The sequence below is a fragment of the Octopus sinensis genome, linkage group LG10 (genome assembly GCF_006345805.1).
Source record: "Octopus sinensis linkage group LG10, ASM634580v1, whole genome shotgun sequence".
NCBI lineage: Eukaryota > Metazoa > Mollusca > Cephalopoda > Octopoda > Octopodidae > Octopus > Octopus sinensis.
Window position 1 is genome coordinate 77,363,882 of NC_043006.1, and position 25,000 is coordinate 77,388,881.

Genomic DNA, 25,000 nt, shown 5'->3' on the forward strand with positions numbered 1-25,000 from the left:
TAAAAAAGTTGATTTTTATTGTTCTACTATCTGTTTTTATAATCAATAAACTTATAACTAAAGCTAACTATATTTAGCTCTGTTAAATTATTAGGTTAAACAATAAATACCATTTAATGTCTAGAATTGGGAAATGAAAAGAATCTGAAAACATAGAAATATAATATTTAATCATTCCTTTCGAACGTTTGGTGTTAAAATCCTTCTATATTCAATAGAGAAATAAGCATACCATGTTCTAAACAGTGGATATCATATTTCTCAATGTCTTAAGTCGTTGTTTTATTCTCCTTTTCACATTGACAACTGTTCAGAAAGATTATATACTAAAACCTATAGCAGCCACTAATGGATATAAAAAGAAATGGCTGTCAGAATGTAAATGCATTAAACCTTATTCTCTGGCTATCAATATAGATTTCATACTAAAAGAAACATAAGAACTACAGTCCTCAAACTCATATCTATTGACCTGACATTGATATTCAGCTAAACCACATCAGTAAAATCCAAACTGAAAATATATATAAAGGACTTCACGAATGCTATTCAATAAAATCGCTGTGAAATCTGTAGAAATACATTTGATATTCCAGCGATGCAAAACAATATACTCCACATTTGTAACGTTGTCAAAACAGCTCATTGTCTCAGAACAGCGAATATATGTATGATATGAATCATTCAGATATATTTTTATTATTTCTCTCACCGTATGTCTGTGGTTAGAAAACATTCCAGCGCAGTAAATTTGCCACTAAAAGCAGAAAATGACTGTAAAAGAACACGCGGAAGCTTAATAATATTTTCTCAAGAACAAGATAAAGTTTTGGGTTCATAAGGTGAAGGAAAAAGGTGACATTTGCCTCATTTACTAATTCATAGCCATTCACATATACACCGACAATACACATTCACATGCACACAATCATACGCAAACCCATACGCGCGCACACACACAGGTATACGCACACAAACACATATGCATATATACATACAGATATTTATATATACATGTATATATGTGTGTGTATATACATATACATATACATATATATATATATTTATATATATATATATGGAAAATAGTCAAGGTAGTAAATGCTAAAATACATTCATTGAGACGTTTTCAACTGTAAGTATGGAAAACAATTAAATTTTGGAAAAATTAAGAGTTTTTAAAAGAATATTTGCATAGTATTCAAATACACAACGACCTCGAACCCACAAGAGTAAACAAGAGAGACAGAGACAAACAGAAACAAGTAAAATGCCCCTTTGTATTTGAATACTATTCAAATATTCTTTTAAAAAAACTTTTTTTTTAAATTTTCTAAAATTTATTGTTTTCCATACTTACAACTGAAAAAGTCTTAATGACAGAAATGCTTTTTTTATAAAATTATTTTAGCATTTTCTACCTTGGCTTTTTTCTTTATATATCAACTCGTGTGTTCCTTTTCAACATTCTACACAATATACACACACATATATATATATATATATATATATATATATATATATATATATATATATATAACAGCATGTTTTACGCAATAAGATAAAAACCAAGGCTGTGTAGATATTAGAACATTTATAGATAGGTCTTACAGTATATATATTCTGAAGGGATAAATTAATAAATATCCCAGAAACAGCTGTAAGACCTATCTATAAATGTTCTAATATCTACACACCCTTGGTTTTTTTATCTTATTGCGCAAAAAATTCTTATATATATATATACGACAGGAATATTTCACTTTCCGTCAACCAAATCTACTCACAAGGCTTTGGTCGGCCCGAGGCTAAAGTTGTAGGTACTTGCAGAAAGTTCCATGCTGTGTAACTGGATCTGGAACTATCTGTTTCGCTAGCATGCTTCTTACCACCCAGTCACTCGTGCGGATATTTCTGTAACAAAGGCTAACACTGTTATCACATATATTTCACAAATAATTCATTCTTTACGAGAATGTTCTAGTTTTCACCTGACGAAGAGATTGTAATGTTTCTTATATATATATATGTGTGTGTGTGTGTGTGTGTGTGTGAGAGAGAGAGAGAGAGTGAGTGTGTGTGTGCTTGCGTGTGTATATGTGTGTATGTATATGCGTGTGTGTATTTATATATATGCATATATATTTATATAGGTATATATATGTACATACAATTATATATATATATATATATATATATATTATATATATATATATTATATATATATATTATATATATATATATTTATATTTATACATATATACATATATACATATATTCCTTCTCTAATTCAATATACATAAATGTGTGTTCCTTTGTTTATATGCATGAATATACATGAATATACACATATATGCGTGTGTATCTATTTGCATGTGTGTATGTATATTTACATTAGGCTTTGCAGAGAACAACTGCAAATACATTTTTGACAGTGCGTATGTGTTCTTATCAAAACAATGTATGCGTTCACATAAGTCATTTCGAATACAATGTATACACCTTGACCTTCTAAATCATGCTATAATAATGTATGGTGGTCTTTTCTGACATAGGAGATACGGCATACATTTATGTCTCCTTTTCGTTTTAGTATTTTTCTATTTTTCTCATCCATATCCAACATTATTATATTTCTTTGCGCATAGTGCTCCCGCAGGAAATGAAATGTCAAATTATGTATTATTTCACGTTTCTACATTCGCTTATTTTGCACATCAAAATAATATAACGTTATAGAAATCTTCGTTATATATCGTCTGGTAGGTGTGTACATATATTGTGTTGTATATAAAGTACATCTGATTGTAATTCTTCTAAACGAAACGAAAATTCGATCTTGTAATGTCGCTGCCAATCAGCCTCTGGGGAAATTGTTTAGAAAAAAGGGAAACGGGTCAATCGACAAATCTCACCCACCTTCCATAGCATCAATTTTTTTGAAAGTGTGGTGATATGAGGTATAACTGGCTTCCTGGAAAGCCATAGCTTTCTAAAATCCAAAGTGCATGGCTTTCACTGCAGCACAGACTGTCTTACAGTTTTTTTTTATCACATCGATGATGGCCTTAAATCTTTGGGTTGAGGTCCGTATCTGATGTCATGTATCAGGAAAGCGCCACGCATGGTCACCTCCTGTGAAACTTTTCCTACTTAGGAATCCGTGGTAAATTGCTACACTGGATAAAGCATATCCTTATGAAAAAATATCACGTTATCGGTGCAATCAGCACATAGTCCAGCAAAGTGAACAGTCGTGTCCCGCTACGAAATCTTTTGGGCTCACGTTTCATCATAGTTTACGAATTTGGAAACAAATATTGAATTGCCGTAATGTAGTAGTTTACAGTTTTTTTCTGGCTCTGTATCTAATGTTATGTATCTGTATTTTTCCTGTTTAATAAATTCATTTTATATTGTTCTTTATTTTTAGATTGTTAATTAGATATTTTGTATTCTTTCCTTCATATGGGAAAAATAAGTATTCTGATCAATAGTTTAATATTTTCCCTCTAAAGATAACTACTAGGTCAATATAATCAACTGAAACGTCTTTGAAGACTGTTTTCCATCCTGCTCCCTACCCCACAAAAGACTATCTAATTTGGAAACAACATTATAAACGGTGTTCGGGCTACATAAAAAGGAAAAGAAAACAATTTCCCATCCAAAACTAAAAGAATATACAAAAGTTAAATGAAATCAAAAATATTATGGCAAGATAGATAACATTTCACTCAAAGAACCCTCGGCTTCCACCACTGCTTCAGGACGACTCAGGAACTGGATGCATACATTCTACATTGTCTTCCTAACAAGATCTTAGAACATCTCTTGATTTTGGCCGCCAGGACAGCCTTGGTGTTCCATGCAGAGCGAATGATGTCTTTCTCAACCGCGGCCCTCACATAGATATCAATGGTATTACAGCCGGGGGAAATACGAGGCTAGAAATTGGTCGTAACAATTCACCGCCAGCCATTTCAAATCTTATATATATATATATATACATAGATAGATAGATAGATAGATAGATAGATAGATAGATAGATAGATAGATAGATAGATAGATAGATAGATTGAGAGAGAGAGAGAGAGAGAGAGGAAAAACGCACATACACACACACATATATTTGTGTGTGTGTATATATATATATATGTACATGTAATTATATACATATATGGATATAGATATATGAGAACTATGTGGTTGCTTCACAACCACATGGTTCGAAAGTACCACGCAGTGGTACCTTGGGCTAATCTCTCCTACTATAACGTGGAATCGGCCGAAAAATTGTGAGTCGATTGATTTGATTCACAGAAATTGAAAGAAGTTTGTAGTGTATATATATATATATATATATGTGTGTGTGTGTGTGTGTGTGTGTGTGTGTGTATGTGTGTGTGAGTGCATGTGCGTGTGTGTGTCTGTGTGAGTGTAATAGAACTATGTCTGGTAGTCAAAAACACGCAAATAACTGAATAATAGTGGCTGAATTTTGATTCATGCTGACTACAATGATGTAGTTAAGTTTTAAGTTTAATATTTCCCCGATGTTTATAAATAAATAATCGCGTGTCTAAAACAACCCTAGGAAACAATAGTTATGTGCCTAAATCAGAAACCATTACTTAAACATATGTTCTATATTAGTGTCTTCTTTTCAACAACGAATATAAATTTCGTGTAAAACTAATATTGACAGCGTTATCAGATTTTAAAGTCACAAAATAATCATATTTGCGCTTGTTTTCTGTTTTATTTTCCTGCTGAGTATTCAGATCACCAATTTCTTGATTGTTTCCATTTGTTTTTATTTTCCTAGTTGTATAACATTATATTAATACTTCCAGTCTTTGTAGTGGAAACATTTCTCTCAGAATAGCTATAAAATTATTAGCAATAATATTAATTTTCAAAGTGATGAAGGATGTCTTTATCTGAAGAAGCTAAGCAAACTTTACATTATTATTATATTTTTTTTCTTTTTAACGATTTGGTGGATGTAATAAAACATGTCAATTCAATCTAGACGAAAGTGATTGTAATGATAGTTTATATTAATTGCAGTAACCTTTCTAATAAAAAATGATTTCGTAATTACACATTACAAACACATTTATGATATTCGATTTGGCAATATTAGCATATAAATTGTAATTTCAAAGTTGTATAAATCATTGAGGAAAACACCATTTCTATTCTTGTATCAGCTTGGAAAGGCGTACATTAACATCGACTTTAGTATGATTAGAAACTTGGAATTAAGAAACACTACATTAAATATTGATTTGTCTTTTTTAAACTCTGAGGCTTGTATTAAAGTTTGTTGGTGGGAATACACAAATAATTCAATGCTTTTAATCTGAGGCATACTCTGCTAAGCCATGGCATTACCTGTTATAAAAATACAAAATCTAAATAAAAATACAGAAAAATATTTTGAATATAATTGTCCAGACATGATCTATCTATCTATCTATCTATCTATCTATCTATCTATCTATCTATCTATCTATCTATCTATCTATCTATCTATCTATCTATGTATCTATCTACCGTATGTGTGTGTGTGTGTGCGTACGTATATATATATATATATACACTATCAATATAATATACATATTCATTTAGTGATTTACACTTTTAAGAATGCCTTACTTTCGCAACCACTTGATTTTGCCTACTTATATTTCATCGATCTTGTAATCACTAAGTGGCTGTACAGCATTCCATTGTGCGTCTTATGACGGTTTCCCTCGTTGTTCTACCGATTAAATCCGACTCTATGGTAGAAGATTCTGTACCCAGTGTATCACACATTTGAATGGAATTTAGAATCAATATTCTGTAGGTAATTTGTTTTATGTGGAGGCGCTTGGCTTAGTGGTTAGTGTGTCAGCATCATGATCGTAAGATTGTGGTTTCGATTCCTGGACCGGGTGACGCGTTGTGTTCTTGAGCAAAACACTTCATTTCAAGTTGCTCCAGTCCAATTAGCTGGCAAAAATGTGTAACGCTGCGATGGACTGGCGTCCCGTCCGTCTGGGGAATACATACACCACTGAAACCGGGAAACCGGGCCCATGAGCCTGGTTAGGCTTTAAAAGGGCGCATTTATTTTACTATTTTATTTTGTTTTATAGAAATGTAGGAAGGTAGACAGGTGGATAAGAAAGTAAGTATTTTTGTGAGTTCGTTGATATCCACATTATCATATTATATACATTGGTAAACCCGGCCTCAGATCTGAGATCTACCAAACCGTACTTTTAAATATCTAATTAAGAAAGTTTTTTTTCAGTTGTATAAGATATTCACGTTGTATGTTACAATATGTGTACATTTATTCCAATTGATTAGTAAATGTTGTAATAATGGAAAGTATTTTGCTTTATAAATAGTAATATATATCCTAACTACAAATGATGCGTAGTTATCATATGGGATTAGTTTGTATCACTAGCAGAAGACAAAGGTAATAGATTTGGAAAATGTCCTGGTGAATATACGTGCCAAATATTTTCCAAAGAAATCCAGGCAAAACGCTGTTCTGTAACCTCATGCATGAAGTGGAAATACATTTCTAGTGTCTATTTAATTGTACTTGAGCAAATCTATATATTTTCGTGTGGTTACAACGTGAGCGATACCAATCTAAAATCTTTCTACCAAAATGTCTGAAAGTAAATGTTTGCATACCAAAAGCCGAATGTTGGAAGCGATTTGTTAGAGTTAACTCGCCTCGTGTATTGTTAAGCCGTGATCACTTCAAAGATCTTCTGTTAGAGTTCTAGGAAGTATATATGGATTTGATATGAACTGACTAAGGTTTGTGTGCAGCAGCCAACTGGAGGTTTCAGTCATTTAATATTTGAAGCGCTTTTTTTTTTAATCCACCAACGACTTTCTGGGGAAAGAGATATTATTTGAACAGTCGTTCAAATTATTATAATATATAAAACTCAGCACAGAAATAAATTCTCCTGATTATCTCATTATATAATGATTATCTAAATCTGGAATTTCCTACCAAAAATTCAGAGTAACTACTTCACAGATACAATCTTTTTTATCGTGAACTCCATTCGCAAAACACATCGTGATGTAAAATTATACACATATTTATAAAATAACTACACAACTGAATTCATACAAGGCCATTCACCCAACGCAAACGGCTTCACTCTATTGGAGCTTCATCTCTGTATTTCAGAGTTATATATAATACATATATATATTATATTTTAAGCGTAGGAGTGGCTGTGTGGTAGCTTGCTTACGAACCACATGGTTCTGGGTTCAGTCCCACTGCGTGGCACCTTCGGCAAGTGTCTTCCACAATAGTCTCGGACCGACCAAAGCCTTGCGAGTGGATTTGGTAGACGGAAACTAAAAGAATCCCGTCGTATACATGTATATCTATCTATCTATCAATATATCTGTCTGTCTGTCTGGCTATATATATATAAATATGTGTGTGTGTGGGTGTGGGTGTGTGTGTATGTATGTATGTATGTATGTGTGTGTATGTATGTATGTGTGTACGTGTGTGCGTGTATATGTTTGGGTATCTCTGTTTGTCGCCCCAACATCACTTGGTAACCGATGCTGGTGTGTTTACGTTCCCGTAACCTAGTGGTTCGGCAAAACAATCTGATAGAATAAGTACTAGGCTTACAAAGAATAAGTCCTGGGGTCAATTTGCTCGACTAAAGGCGGTGCTCCAGCATGGCCACAGTCAAATGACTGAAACAAGTAAAGGAGCAAAGAGTAAAGAGAGTATAACATATTATATACATATATGTGTCTGAGTGTGTATGTGTGTGTGTTTGTTTGATTATATGTATATACATATGTGTGCATGTATGTTTATATCGAGAGAGAGAAACAGAGAGATGCAGAGAGATAAAGAAATGCACACACGCACACATGCACATATACTTGCACACCTGCAATCTCTGATATACTACCTTATCAGGAGTTTCTCTTTTATCTGCGTGGTTTTGTCTTATAGATATATTTATATATACGTTTGTCTCTGTGAAGAACTGTCTCTAATTAATTCTTAACTAATCAAGAGAAAACTCTTCAAAGTACTTCGTTTTAGCGGAATAAATATTTTGTCAATCGATAACATAAGTATCTACCGCTCACGTGTGTTTATATTTCAATTGTAATGCAAATTACTTCAGTAGAGGTCTCTAGAATTATAGATCCTAACATTTAGTTACAGAGGTTTCCTTTCCATCGGTCCCTTTCACATTTACTTTACACTTCCTATCGTTAGTGTATCACATGCATATTACGATGTCACGGTATTCTGTCTCATTATTCCGGATGACGATACGAGTAATTAGAGAAAGAAATATTACCCCAGTAATATAATATATTACTGAATCGCCTTCGTATCTGTATAGTTACGATTTATTCTTCCTATTCAATATACTACCAATGACTTTTATCACTGGTAAGTAAGCATACCAAGCTAAGTTACCAATGTAAATAAAGTTACCAATATAAGTAAACGTGATTTTTTCATACGTAACGAATAGTAGTAATAGTTATAGAACACTCTCTTTGAAAGGCATTTCGTTCAAACAAGTGTCTCTCAGAAGCTGTTCTACAAATATTCAGTACATCTGCAACCTGTATCCACTTAAGTTTAGTACCACGATTTGTGTATCCGGGTAGCCAGGATATCTAACAACTCTGCGATCAAAAACGTAGTGCCAGATCGACTTCTTGATTATCTATACACAAGTTATAAAAGACATTAAGCAGCTCTGTGTAATTAAGCATTGGTAACGTGACATGGCTCATATCATGCTTTGCACAATGATCGAAAGCAACTAATTACTCCACGTGGGAAGGTATGTCTTTTGATGCACTGAAACTTTTACATGAAATCACTATGGAAGCACTCCGTCGGTTACGACGATGAGGGTTCCGGTTGATCCGAATCAACGGAACAGCCTGCTCGTGAAATTAACGTGTAAGTGGCTGAGCACTCCACAGACTAGTGCACCCTTAACGTAGTTCTCGGGGATATTCAGCGTGACACAGAGAGTAACAAGGCCGGCCCCTTGAAATACATGTACAACAGAAACAGGAAGTAAGAGTGAGAGAAAGTTGTGGTGAAAGAGTACAGCAGGGATCATCACCATCCCCTGCCGGAGCCTCGTGGAGCTTTTTTTAGGTGTTTTCGATCAATAAACACTCACAACGCCCGGTCTGGGAATCGAAACCGCGATCCTATGACCGCGAGTCCGCTGCCCTAACCACTGAGCCATTGCGCCTCCACTACATGAAATCACTACATCAACGTACATAAAGTGGCGTTATGCTGAACTTTGAAATCACACAATCATTTCAAAAATGAAATCTGCATGCGTAAAATACAAACATGCCATCTCCAAGGCAGTCGCACAAACAGTCGGATAAATAAAAAAAAAATTAACATAGGTTATATAGGAAAACTGAATCAAAACTGGATCTGATGTTCAAAAGTTCTCAAAGAAACTGAAAGATCCTTGGTGAGGCCGTGGCAAAAGATAGCATTTGTTCAACTATCATGATCAGGGTACATTCTTCATAGTCGTAAAAGATTCCTGAGGTTGAAAGTAACAATCCTCAGTTCGCTTAAGCGTGCCAACCACATTTGAGCATCGAAAAGGTAAGATATCGGAGAACAAATTATAATCTGAAGGTAACAAAAAAGAAGAACATAGAGAACGGGATCATCGACTAGATGATTCTGTGCATGATGGAACATACACCAACATGCATAGATATAGATGATCTGTCAACAAAGAAAGCTGCTTCAAAATTCTTTCAACAACCTAGTAACAGCCATGAACCAAGTACAGAATTCTTTGAACTGATTTGGTAAAAACGAAAAAAAAATAAGTGCTTTGGAACAACACGGAAATCTAGTCAGCAAAACATGTGATGGAACTTAGCTCACCAACATCATTGAGATAGATCTAAAGTGAAAACTCTAACGCAGAGATTATTGTAGGATTGCTTGTAACCCAACATTGAAAATGTGCTTGCCATTTTTCCATGCGAATGTTATGAACAGGTACTAAATATATTAGTTAAATTTAGTGTTTCGTCACAGCAAATACATTCGGTGTTTTGAAGAAGTCATCACTTACAACGAAAATTACAAAATTATTCTCATTTCAATTTAACCAATCGTCTTTAAAATCTTAAAACTGAGCTGTGGGGTGCTGGCGATTAAAATGATGTTCAATAAATTCCCATACTAATGGAATATTGAATTTAAATTATCGGCCATTTTATGAAAAAAGTGTATAATTTCAAGGTTATTCCTCAAAGGTTGACATGATAGTAACAATAGTGCTATTCATTTTCATAGTGAAAACCTTTAACTTGAAATATAAAAACCGTTCATGAGAAGATGCAGGGAAACCATTTTTTTAAAAATTCAAAGTGAATATGCGTGCATGTCAGCTGCAAAACTCTTTCAAGCAGGGCATTAAGATTTCTTCTAACATTTGAATCAATTCACATTCATGAAAGTGAATTTTCATGCTTCATGCAATTTAAATCCAAAAGATGAATCGTCTTGCAGTTGAAAAGGATACTCGTTGTGATGTGAACCTTTGAATAACAATTGTAAGGGACATCAGTACTCTAATGATTCAAAGATCAACTGCTGAGAGTGTAACACATGTGACAAATAGAATTTTAAAGGTTTCACATAATTCTAATCAAAATGTTATGAAGTGTGACGTTCTATTTACCTTCTCAGCTTGAAGTCATTGCCAAATCTAATGTAAAAATTTTCCACGTGAACCTTTACAACACATACACACACACACAAACAAACACACGCACGCACATACGCACATACGCGCGCACCCCCCCCCCACACACACAAACGTACTGGCGTGATCGCACACATATATATATATATGAATATAAAACTCTGTCGAAACAGGAGTGCTCAACGCAGTTCGTAATTCAGCTGGTGTACTGAGAACTGATTTGTAGCTCACGTTACTTGTTTTACACCAATATGTATGCGAGAGTGTAAATGTGAATGTAGGTTTGTGTGTTTGAACGTATATATATATATATATATATATATACGCGTGTGTGTACGTACATAGATGCATACATATACATGCATATATATATATATATGTATATGCATATATATATACACACACAAATATATATATATATATATATTTATATATGCATACATATATATATACACACAAATGCATATATATATATATACACACAAATGTATATATATATATGCATATATATATATATATATATATATATATAAAATAATATGTTACAATTACTCAATAATCAAGATAAATTTCCTCTATTTACATAATATTGAGGTCTCTTTCTTTCTTTTGTTATCTTACCGTTTTTACCAATATATATATATATATATATATATATATATATATATACACACAAATGTATACATAAATATAATAAGTGCGCCCTTTTAAAGCCTGGCCAGTCTCGTGGGCCCGGTTTCCCAGTTTCAAGGGCGTATATGTTCCCCAGCTGAGTGGACTGGAGCAACGTGAAATGAAGTGGTTTGCTCCAGAACATAACGCGTCGCCCGCTCCAGAAATCGAAACCACAATCTTCCGATCATGATGCTGACACCCTAACCACTAAGCCTCGCGCCTCCACCACCCCCACACACACATACATACATACATACATACATACATACATACATATGTAAACCATTATTTTCTACGTTAATTCCTATTAGTTAAGTAGCGGTTCAATCTTTCACCGACTGACGGAAGCAGCAAACTCGTCATTTACGTTTAAAAGGAGAAAAAAAAAAATATATGCGTAACGAGGATTTTACTTAAGATTTATATAACGTTTTATTAGAACAACTACATCCACCGTCTTTTCATTTACATTCGTGTGTTCGCTATTGCAGCTTATGCAGGCCTCGTTCCACCGTTCTAACCGTTTGCTGTTGTTACTGACCTCGTTGTTATATTACTTCATTCCATTTTATTTTGTTGTTTCAACATCGCTGTTATTACTTCTTTCCATTTTCTTGTTTTCCTTTGCTGGATTTGTCTTCGCAATCAATTGATTAAATTGGATGACAGAAAATCCTTTCCGAAGCTTCTCTTGCTGCTCATGTAAGTTTGCATCGACGTTAAATAAGAGTAAACATGAATGAATAATGAAATCATTAAAAAGGAAAAAAATAAACTACAAATCGTCAAGAAAATAGTGAACGCGTGTGTTCTTATATTCTTATATATACTAATCACGGGAAGATGTTGCGTTGCTATCTTTATTTACTGAATCAAGTTAGCTACTGTCTTTACTTCCACAATTTTTTTCTTTTTGTTGCCGTTGGTGTTCTTATACTACTACTACTACTACTACTATACTACTACTACTATACTACTACTACTACTACTACTACTACTACTACTACTACTACTACTACTACTACCACTACTATTACCACTACCAATACTACTACTACTACCACCACCACCATTACTACTACTACTACTGCTGCTACGGCTGTTGCTGCCGCTACTACTACAACTACTACTACTTCTACTACTACTACTACTACTACTACTACTACTACTACTACTACTACTACTACTACTACTACTATTTTCCGCTTTCACCTCCTCGTCCTGTGCTTCCATTATGTTCTTCTCCTCTACCTCGTCCTTCACATTTTCTTTTTTCACATTTCATCATATCATAATATTCTATTTCATTCTTTTCCTTCTATGCTTTTTCGTCGCCATTTCGGTCTGTGTTTGTGGATTTCGGAAACGCAACGACGTTCACATTAATTCAAAGGCGGGTTGTCTCAAACCAAACAACAAATGAATTATTATCCTCGAATTTTTTAAAGATCCCTCTCTCTTTCTCGTTCTCTCTCTCACTTTCTCTCTCTCTCTTTCTCTCTCTCTTTCTCTCCCCCTCTCTCTCTCTCTATATATATATATATATATATAGAGAGAGAGAGAGAAAGAGAGAGAGTGATATGTGTATGTGTGCGTCTATGGTTGTATATATATATATGCATGCATATATATATATATACATATGCATGCATATATATATATATATACATATATATATACATATATATATACATATGCATACACACACACACACACACATATATATATATATACATACATACATACATACATATATAAGTAGATAGTTAGATATACATATAGGAATAGATAGATAAATATATATTCATATAGCAAAATAGATAGATAGATAGATAGATAGATAGATAGATAGATAGATAGATAGATAGATAGATAGATAGATAGATAGATAGATAGATAGATAGATAGATAGATAGATAGATATATAAATATATCTATATACATATGTATATAGTTATATGTATAAATATATGTGTATATATATATATATTTCCAAATTCAACAAAAATCCCCCCAAAAAAGATAGAAACAGATATGGAACAAAGAGGATAAGGGACATGCTCAGAAACGATTAAAGAAATCGATGACATTTCGAACCGATGCGCTTTAACAGAATGGACTGACGAAATCAGTTTGAATAAAGTGAAAGATGGAGAGAAAAAATGTGTCCCCGCACAAACACACATGCACACACTCACACACATACATACGATTAAAACGAGGTCGAATAGACTGAGGAAGTCCTTTTATTTCATTGAATTACAAATGTTTCATCAAAGGTCTGTCAATGGAACCATTGATATATGAGGTGTCATACATACAAAAATTATAAAACAGTTTAAAAATATGTAACGAATCGTTAACTCGGCTGGGAAAATAATTAACAGCCTTTTGCCCGTCTTTGCGTCATAAGTGCACATTCCACCGGGCTCAACTTAGCCATTTATCATTCATCATGTTGGGGATGATAAAATGAGGACCAGTAAAGTAATACTGTCAATGTAATCAACTTCTCCCAACTCTAAAATTGCTGACAATGTGCCAAAATTTGAAATCAGCATATATAATATTATATCTTACGCTATAAATGCATATGTATATATGTATATATGCATGTATGTGTGTATGACTCTATGTATGTATGTATGAATCTCTGTATGCATGCGTGAATGCATGCACTCACACACAGAGGAAAAAGAAGTCAAGAAGAAAAAGTGCAAACTGCCCTCTTTGAAACATCAGAACACACGCGTCTTCACATCAGACCAACATCTTATTTTACAGACATTGTTTATATAAACGCCAGTTGATTATATTTTGCTGACTAACAAACACACTGGCATATAAACATTGAAATCGCTTATAAATTCATTCATTGGTAAATACATATTTACATTATATTCCGGGTAGTGGGTATCGTTAACAATCCCTTTCGCTTCATTAGCATTGTCGTAATTAACTCAGAAAACTATCACTATTATCAACTCTAATATCTTTACAATACTGTTTTATTTTATAATTATTAAAGTATTCATGTATAGAGAAACGGTGTATAAACTTAATATTATTCACAGCAGGTCTTGCATCGTGGTATTATAAATAAACACATACCACGATCGCAACACATCTCGTTTGAGATCAGTAATGCATTTCATGCTGCTTTATTTAAAAACAATCCACAGAAATGCGCCACTGTTTTTCCAAACATATGTTGTCTATTCACTGTCTCACCACCTGCCTGATATTAACTGTCTGCAGTGAGATCAGTGCAACTTGCGTGGAATATGTGTATATATATATATATATATATATATATATATATATATATATATATATATAAGCACAAACACACGAATATAAATATAATATATAAATGAAGTTTCATATATATATATATATTATATATATATATATTATATATATATATATACAAAAAAAGCATTAAAACTAGTTCTTTTCGAAATCTTACTACGTGGTTAAGCAACCTTCTTCACTTCACATAGAATGAGCATGTTGAGCAGGAGCACGTGTAATTCATGTTTAAGTCATTTTTATGCGTTATATTACATATAATAGCTTTGCTAAATGTGTGGTGTTAAAGAACGTATGGGAGTATTGCGATATCTACAGAAGGGTAAGAATGGAGGAGGAATAAAATGTTTCGACCATGTGTGGCTAGTTGTTGTCTAGTACGAGTGTGTGCTTGAGGTTGCTTTGAACTTATTGTTCGCTCCACTTTTGATCCCTATATATGTATATATGGAGGGAGAGAGGGAAGAGAGAGAGAGAGAGAGAGAGAGAGAGAGAGAGATACACACTGACACACACACATACACGCATACATATATATATATATATATATATATATATATATATATATATATATATATATGTAATTATTTGAGGAAATATTAATCCTAACTTACAGGGGTAAAATTCATTTTAGAAATACTAAATCAAATTTCATATATATATATATATATATATATATATATATATATATATATATAAATTAGAACAAAACACCTTTTATCAATTCAAAATGAACAATTAATTACACCATCTAGAAAATTACATATAATAGAAATACTAAAATTTAAATACCAATAAAATACCAATGATTAAGTAAATATATATATATATACATACATACACATATATACAGATTAGGCTGAAAGTCATCCGGCAGTAGATCAAAATTCCATAAATACATAACATTCAATTTTAGTTATCCATTCCAATTATGAATGTTTAATCATTGACAGCTATGAGTTAAAATCACGGTTTTGTTTCAACATGTCTGTTTATAAGAATATATATGTGTGTGTGTGTGTGTGTGTGTGTGTGTGTGTGTGTGTGTGTGTGTGTGTGTGTGTGTGTGTGTGTGTGTTTGTAATGCATGTATGCCTGCAAAGAGCGATGGGGGAGAGAGAAGGAAAGCAGTAGACTCAAATTTAAGACAAAAAGAACAAACCAGAAGACATGTCAGTATTGAATTGTAAATATTAGTCTAAATTCTTAAACGAGATATTAAGAAAGTGGAAATATTGTATATACGTCTTTAAGCCCTAAAGAAAACTACATCATTTGCAGATTCGTTAAATTTAAGGAAACAAATAAAAATAGAGTAGCAAAAGAGAAAATTATGTTTATTCCAAGTCACTTCATGTAAGAATTGCTATTATGGAGACTTTGGCATTTACAGAATAAATGTGAATCTTTATAAGTACAAGTAGTATATGAAGTGCAAATATGAGCATACTATGTGTCTGAACGTGATCTTATGTCGGCTCATGCCGTCTCTATGTTTGCTTGTTACTAGTATAACATTTACTTATATGCAAACAAGAAAATTAAGAACAATAAAATTAAGGCCTAACATTTTTGGGAAGGAGAAATGGAGCTCATGTCCGTGTCGTTTGTGAAGCTCACTAATGTTGTAATATACACATAGAATTGATGTATTCTTCATATCGGTAACTCTTCATTCTCAAGCGACATTGTAAATAAGTTTAAATCGATGGATCACGGCTTCTTGGTAAAGTTGCCGTCTTTTAAAAAGCAATATACCTTTAATCTTGCACATTGAGTTTCAGTTATTGCAAGTTTCAATTTCCTAATTTGAACATATGAATGTATTTCTCACAAATTATTCTTTAATACAAAGAAATATCCATAAACTAGAAATATATATCGTTTCTCTGTGTACGTATACGATGCGTTCCATGAGGTCACTAGACAAATTCTGTTAAGTTTCTTAGAAATCCCAGACAAACTACTGCGATGTTTAATAAACTGGGATATAATTAGCTGATTATTAGCTCATCTCGTATTGCACCGTTCGAGCGAAAGAAAGTTTAATACCGAAATAAAATATTCTAGTACTTGATCGCTTAGCTTTTATAAGCTTCCAAAACTGCTGATATTTTGTTAAAGATACACAGGCACATATGAATATACGCATACTTACTCACATATAAAACTGTATATGTATCTATATCAAAATGTGTGTGCACTTACATAACTCCATATATATGTGAACACGTGCATGTACTTATCTATATGTACATACAAACGCACACACATGCTCATGTATATATTTATATGTATATTCTACGAGTCCCATGGTATTGATAATATGAAGGCAATTATTGGAAACATAAGCTATTATTATGTCTGACAGTGATATTACTTTGCTAATTTGTTCACTGGTTTTATCATGTATTCTCCATTGAAAAACGAAGTAAATAAAAAGTACCATTGAGAGTCTATATATATGGTGTCAAACAATAAGTGAAAGTGGTATTATATGACATCTAAATTGACTATAATCTGTTGTGAACTTCCACTCCAAACTGAAGTAATAAGTTACTACGAAGATAAAAGTGGTAACTGTATACAGAAACATTTCATATTTTTAGATTTACAAATGGTCCTCTGAACATTATTTTTCTTTCTTTTTTTTTTCCTTTTATATTTTCGTCTTTGTAACCTTTCGGTCCTTTGCTGATTTTCAACCATTTCCTGGCTAATGGCAGATGTCGGAATGATTACTGTATCAGATTACTGGTCAATGGGTCGATATGTAGTATTGCATTACTGCAGCCGCACTGAATTCCTGAAAAAAAATGGCACCCAGTTCATGTCAGAGTAGATTTAAGTGTTTAATAGAAATACGAAATACCGAAGCCATTTCGATTATCATTTGCGTAGTGATTTCTTGTTTCACAGAGAATTATATACCACCGTCATACACATTTATTTATTTATTTAGCTCTGGAATCAGTAAAACAATAAACGCAGTATTCAAACAAGGCGATGGATTACCAGATTGATACTGATGTTTTCCAGCGGCTGCAGTTAATAAGATTACATCTCTGAATCTTGAACTGTGCTTCTTACTCTGGCTTTCACTTCGAACGCTATGTTAATCTCAAATCCACACCACTCCATTGCTGGAATTGTTCCAGAAATACTTGAATGTCACAGGATAAAATTTCACCCAATTGAGGTAGAAATTGATAGGAATCGGCGATTCTACGTCCCTGATCACTGGACATAGCTTGGCGGAGTAGTTAAGACGCGTTCAATTCGAAATCACTAAGTTTCGGGTAGATACCGCTGCGTAGTATTTGGGGTAAGGGATGTGATTTTCACTTTCGTCGTTTGCTCATTTATGATTTTGTACAAGCGGGTAGGATATCTGTTGGGCGGATTGTAAAAGTACGTGTAAGGTGTGGAAGAAGTCGCGTTGATTCTGCATTAGAATTATGATAAAAGCACACATATTTATGGACCACTCAGCCACATCACGTGATAATTCAATGAATAAATAGTACAGTTATTCAAACAAGTGAATAGTCATCGTCGAAATCGGTGAATTGCCATTTACTTTTGCATAACAACTGATATATTCTAGTTTTAACATAAAATACTACAATGTGTGGCTACTATTACAACAGAAACAGCCACAAGACCAGCACCAACACATCAACTACTACTACTACTACTACTACTACTACTACTACTACTACTACTACTACTACTAACCTACTACTACTACTACTATTACTACTGCTGCTACTACTGCTGCTGCTGCTACCACTACTACTACTACTACTAATACTACTACTACTACTACTACTAATAATAATAATAATAATAATAATAATAATAATAATACACATTATAGTGCACACTGTTTCTATGAAGAACTATTAGAGCAGCTGTAACCTTTTATTTCCCAGTATTACCGACTCGAGATAACTATGCGGACTACACTTATGCATAATGAGCGAGAGAGAGAGAGAGAGAGAGAGAAAGCACTGCAGCAGGTGGATTGATACATTTTAGAAAATGTCATAATGGATTAACGAGATGAAGTTGAAATAGAGCATCAACTTTAATGAACTCAGACATTTACAAGACACAAGAGATATAACGTACGATGCGATCAATTAAAACAGCACTGTAAACCTAATAATATGGTCACAGGAAAAACTTTGAAAACTTTTTAATTTAAAGTTAGCCAGTGCCGAAAAGTAACAAGCTCTAGCAAATTACGTCATTTCATTTATGCCTAATAGATATTATATCTAATCTAATGTTTCGATCTAACTTCATAATTGACTTTCAGTATTAAACCTGATCAAGATCGATTTGATTGTGAACCAAGACTATTAATCACATCGTGTTGAGAATAAGTTTTATTTTTACCCTGTAGTGCATGTGCTTAGTTTCTATTGTTTATTATCATGTTTATAAAGTACACTGCGACATAGACTTAGAATGAAGTATTTGAGCAGCAATATCTGCTTGAAAAGCGAAATTAATAAAATGGCAGCCCTTGACAGCCAGTTTTTCGCCACTCTGAGAGCCGTTGGCCCTTAGATATAAATAGTGAAAAAGAAGCGTATGGCATAGAAGTAGTGGGATTTAGAATATTTGGATGCAAGGAATAGAAAGGGTAGAGGAAACGAGCATGTCGAGTGGCCCCGGAATGGGGCAATTCGAGCGACGAGCCTATCCTGAAGATCAGAGGACATTATAGTATCTGTGACAAATGAAGAAAGACGATGCAGCATACATGTCTTCCAGAGGTTGCAGGATGACTCCCACTTTATTAAAATCGATCCAATGATCATGTGGAACTGTTGAGAATGTAGAAGAGAAAATATGCAGGGAAAATATTTTGGTAATGTTAGTTTCTTTAATAAAGTCTTTTGTTGTATTATAGGGCTAAACTAAAATATTACAGTCATTATAGATACATAGATTTAACAGCACATAGGCCAGCATATTATCTCTTTACAAAATGTGAATACTGACCAAAGGCTGTTCGTAGCCGCCAGGTCTATGCGGATGTTCAGCCTGAACACAAGACACTTGCTTCTATTCACAATTTTCTCAACAATTACAAATGAATATATGACAGATTGGAGGCAAGATAATTTGTAAGATACATGTTTGATGGAAATAATAAATAAATCGCTCATAGAATGCAGCTTGAAAACATGAAGATTTACACAGGATAATGTTGAAAAGATAGAGAGAAGGTCAAGTTGAAGGTCGTGTATATAGGAGTAAATGTGTGTATGTATAAGCATTTATATGTATGTGTAAATATATATATACAGATAGATAGATAGATAGATAGATAGATAGATAGATAGATAGATAGATAGATAGATAGATAGATAGATAGATAGATAGATAGATGGCTATGAATTTATAACTGTTTAAAATTTATGTAATTTTTCATGTAGATCTATCTCTCCATTCTTTTTGCTCTCTAAAATTCTTACACAGAGGGGCTCTGTGTTTCAAATTTTTGTCCTATTAAGGAGTTTTGTATGCATCAGCTTGTTTATAATTTTATTTAAGTTTAATTAATTACATAGTTTAATCATAGCTGTATTCTGACATGATTCACAAATGTACTTTCATTCATTTCGCAGCATTGACCGGTGAACAACACTTCCACAGAGGAGAAATGTATCAACGGAACACAAACAGGATCTCACTAATTTTGATGTTAATGGATTCTTTATCATATACTGATTAGGTAAATATCCAAGCTTTTTACGATATCAACAATTTTTGCTCTATGTTGTAATTATTTTTCATTTAGTGTTTCAATTGTTTGCATTACATTTTCATGAAACTACTGAACTAACAAAAAAGATAGGGCGATTTATCTCCCCTCATCCTCCCTGTAGGCCAGTAACACATAATTCATCCTAGCGTCTCTCCTTCTCACACACTCTCTCTTTCACACACACACACGTAGGCACAATTTATCTATCTATTTATTTATCTATCTATCTCTCTATCTGTCTCTCTATCTATTTATCTATCAACATATCTATCTGCCTATATATCTTTCTATCTAGTTATCTGTCTATCTACCTATCTATATAGTCATTTGTCTATCTATCCCTCTCTATCTCTATCTCTATTTAACTATCTATCTCTCTATTTGTGTTTTTCATATACACGCAAATACATTTGTGTGTATATTTTGATAAGTTTTTTAATAATTACTTTAAATAATTAAAAAAAAGGTAGGTAATTTCTATCAATATTCCAAATGTTCTCTGTATTTGTTTGTGTGTGAGCGTGTGTGTGCGGGTGGGCGTGTGTGCGTCTGCATGTGTCTCTATTCATGAATTTATGATTGCATACGCACACACATAAATTCACATCTCACGGAAATTCCTCGTTTCAAGATCAGTCAGGTATCTTTTACCAAATATGTCCATTAATAATACACACACGCACGCACTTATACGTACAAAGACAGACACATACAATAATAAGCACACACATTGCACACGTGTCTGCGTGTGCGCATAAACAGAGAAATGGTGAATGTCAATATGGTAGAGTTGAGCGCTGAATATATAGCATATTCAGTAAATTTCGCTCGCAAAATCAACAAGCTGAAATCTACTGCAGTTTAAATATCTAATACACCAGGTCTTTTCAATAAACCCGCTGCCGCACTTCCATTAAACTTACCGTCCTACTTTCTTCCACCCTGTTCATATCTTTCTATTGCTGATCTACCTCTATGTTTTTCTCTATCTCCTCTTCGTCTCCGACTCTTTTTTTCTTTTTTTGTCTCAATTTCTCTGTTTATGTCGCTGCTTCACAAACCTCATCCTATGCAGCAAATAAACAACAGTCGCAGTCTACTTGGTACAATTTCGTAGCTTCATTTTGAAAAAAATAACCACTTCTAATACTTCATTATTGTAAGGGGGCAAGCTCGCAGATTCTTTACTCTTTTACTCTTTTACTTGTTTCAGTCAATTGACTGCGGCCATGCTGGAGCACCGCCTTTAGTCGAGCAAATCGACCCCGGGACTTATTTTTTGTAAGCCCAGTACTTATTGTAAGTGACGGGGACGTAAAACCACCAGCATCGGTTGTCAAGCAATGCTAGAGGAACAAACACAGACACACAAACACACACATACATATATATACGTATATACGACAGGCTTCTTTCAGTTTCCGTCTACCAAATCCACTCACAAGGCATTGGTCGGCCCGGGGCTACAGTAGAAGACACTTGCCCTAGATGCCACGCAGTGGGACTGAACCCGGAACCATGTGGTTGGTTAGCAAGCTACTTACCACACAGCCACTCCTGCGCCTCCTCTTTGTGTACATGAAAGAAAACGCTTGGCCGCATTGTTTCCGCTTGTTTCAAATTCCTACGCGGTTGAGTTGCCGTTCTTCATTTCGGCAAAATTAAAATAGAATTCCAATGAAGCGTTTTAGAGTCGAAGTGATTGACTTGTACACCCATCACTTCAAAACTGCCAACCTTTTGCCAAAATATGAAACCAATGTACATAGGCGCAGGAGTGGCTGTGTGGTAAGTAGCTTGCTAACCAACAAAATGGTTCCGGGTTCAGTTCCACTGCGTGGCATCTTGGGCAAGTGTCTTCTGCTATAGCCCCGGGCCGACCAATGCCTTGTGAGTGGATTTGGTAGACGGAAACTGAAAGAAGCCTGTCGTATATATGTATATATATATATATATGTATGTGTGTATTTGTGTGTCTGTGTTTGTCCCCCTAGCATTGCTTGACAACCGATGCTGGTGTGTTTACGTCCCCGTCACCTAGCGGTTCGGCAAAAGAGACCGATAGAATAAGTACTGGGCTTACAAAGAATAAGTCCCGGGGTTGATTTGCTCAACTAAAGGCGGTGCTCGTGCATGACCGCACTCAAATGACTGAAACAAGTATAAAAAAAATATTTCAATTCTTAGATAGAGAGGTGGGTTGTGCTCTTTAGCAAAACACTCCATCTCACGTTGCTCAGTGATCACTTCGACTGCTGACGCTTTGTACACAGTGCACCTGATAAGGCAACGTTAATTCGATGTATAGGGAGTGAGTTAATGTGCGGCTCGGACATTTGATCACAATAAACAAATCATTTGTGCAGGTCGTTCGGCAAAAAACTGAAAAAAATCATACGCCATATGTGTGTGTGTATACATACATACATACATACATACATACATACATACATACATATAGAGAGTGAGATAAATAGATAGATAGATATATACACATTTTTTTTTCTCTCCTTCTTTCTGTGTTTTTTTTCTCTCTGTGTATCTTTCTGTTGAAGAGCGTAGGCTCGAAACGTTAAAGACTTGTTTTATTTATATTTCCTGAGCGCCATACTAATACAATTGTTCGTTTGTTTTCCACCTGTCTTCGTCTTTTGTCTATTTTCATAAAGCTTCCCGTTATATATATACATACATACATATATATATTGTGACCGCGTGAGTACCGTTGGCGATTTTTATTCCTCTGTCTTCCCTTCTCTGGATCTTTCCTTCTCCTATGTTTCCGACGAAGTGGCCCGCTCGAAACGTTAAACCCTCCTTCTTTCCTGAGCGTCCAATAATACTATATTTGTTCCACGTCCTCGCGTTGTTGTGTTTTTTTGTGCTTTCTTGTTTGGATTAACTATATATATATATATGCATACATACATACACACACACACACACACACACACATATATATGTACATACATACATATATATATATATATATATATATATATATTATATATATGTATGCATGTATGTTTGTATATTTATAAAGGTATGTATAGATATATGTATGTCGAGGAAGAGACAGACAGACAGACCATTAGCTACCTTGGTATTTGTTAGTCAAAAGCAGCGTGATATTTTGAACTTGTTTTAGCAATTCTTTCCAATTAGAATATTTGCCTCATGCGCAACTCGACTAGCTTCACTAACATTATACCATAGATATGTAACAATACAAGAATTAAGATAAGAAACCGAATTTCTTTCACTGATAATGCTTCAACCTAATTCCTGAAGAACCTCGATGCAGTAAAGAATATTCCACTGCAACATACAAACATGCTAGTGCTGCAATTAAATAGGATTCTCAGTGTGACTTTAAATGGAATTCTAATGTTATCATCCAACTCGAAAATAGTACAATGTGAATATGCACCTTCATGTAATTAGCCTATGAAAGAGTTCTCATAATTTACTCCAATATGATAGCATGCGAAACGAAGTCTAACCTTAGGCGTGATCGAGCGAATGAAATACTATATCTTACATAATATTATACATTACTACAGTTTCGACGAACTCAGCATATTGAATGTAACTAGCATTTACTACCTAACATGAATGCCTGAGGTTACCCTTTTGAAAATGAATGCTCTATATACAGCATATGTACTTTTTACAAGGGGTGAAAGTTTTAGAAATAAATAGATTGATAACAGCAAAATTCTGAAACTAAAATCCAAAAGAAGCGTCTATAGAGATGATAGAATACACTAAATGGATTATCTTTTGTGCTTGATACAACTACGCAAATATTTAGCCATTAGATTTTCAAATAAACCATATAAAACATTTATTCCGCCTCAATTAAAAACCAATGATGAACATGAATGTTTAGGCAAGTAAATTTGATTTCAGATTTAAGTAAATTCCGTCAGTTTTATTCCTAATCGACTTTGTGGCAATTTCTCTCTCCGGTGCACATTTGAAAAGGGAGTGAAATTCGTTTAACACACTAATAATTTAATTGGTTATGGGCAGTCAGGAAGATATAATTATGAACGTAGGAATAAATGCGAATCGAAACATATTTGACAGTGATGAATCGGAAGATAAGATATTCGAATTAATAGACTGAGTTTAATATGGTGTAAATATTTTATTACTGTTCAATGCGATAGGTAAACAGGGCCGCTGAGTCTGAGACGAAAGACGTGTATGTGGAGAGGAGGAGAGTAGATTTGTAATTGTTTCTATATGTGTATGTGTTGGTGAAACTGTGTCTAGCTTTTGCTACAATATGAATATCATGTAATATATTTGAAGTTGCGCATATCTTGCCAGAAGTATGAATATAAGAAACGCATACATTTAGAATTAATGTGTATTGAATGGTACAAAAAAGAGCTTTTATTGAGTTCTACAAAATCGTAC

General features: G+C 33.8%; 1 protein-coding gene across 1 annotated transcript in view; it reads left to right on the plus strand.

Moving 5' to 3' along the window:
- LOC115216420 (5-hydroxytryptamine receptor 2A-like) overlaps positions 1-25,000 on the plus strand; it is a 344,032-nt gene that overhangs the window by 275,991 nt on the left and 43,041 nt on the right. The window contains exon 3 of the mRNA XM_036506829.1: positions 20,433-20,539. The gene's annotated coding sequence lies outside the window, so the exon portion shown is untranslated. The remainder of the gene's footprint in view (positions 1-20,432; positions 20,540-25,000) is intronic.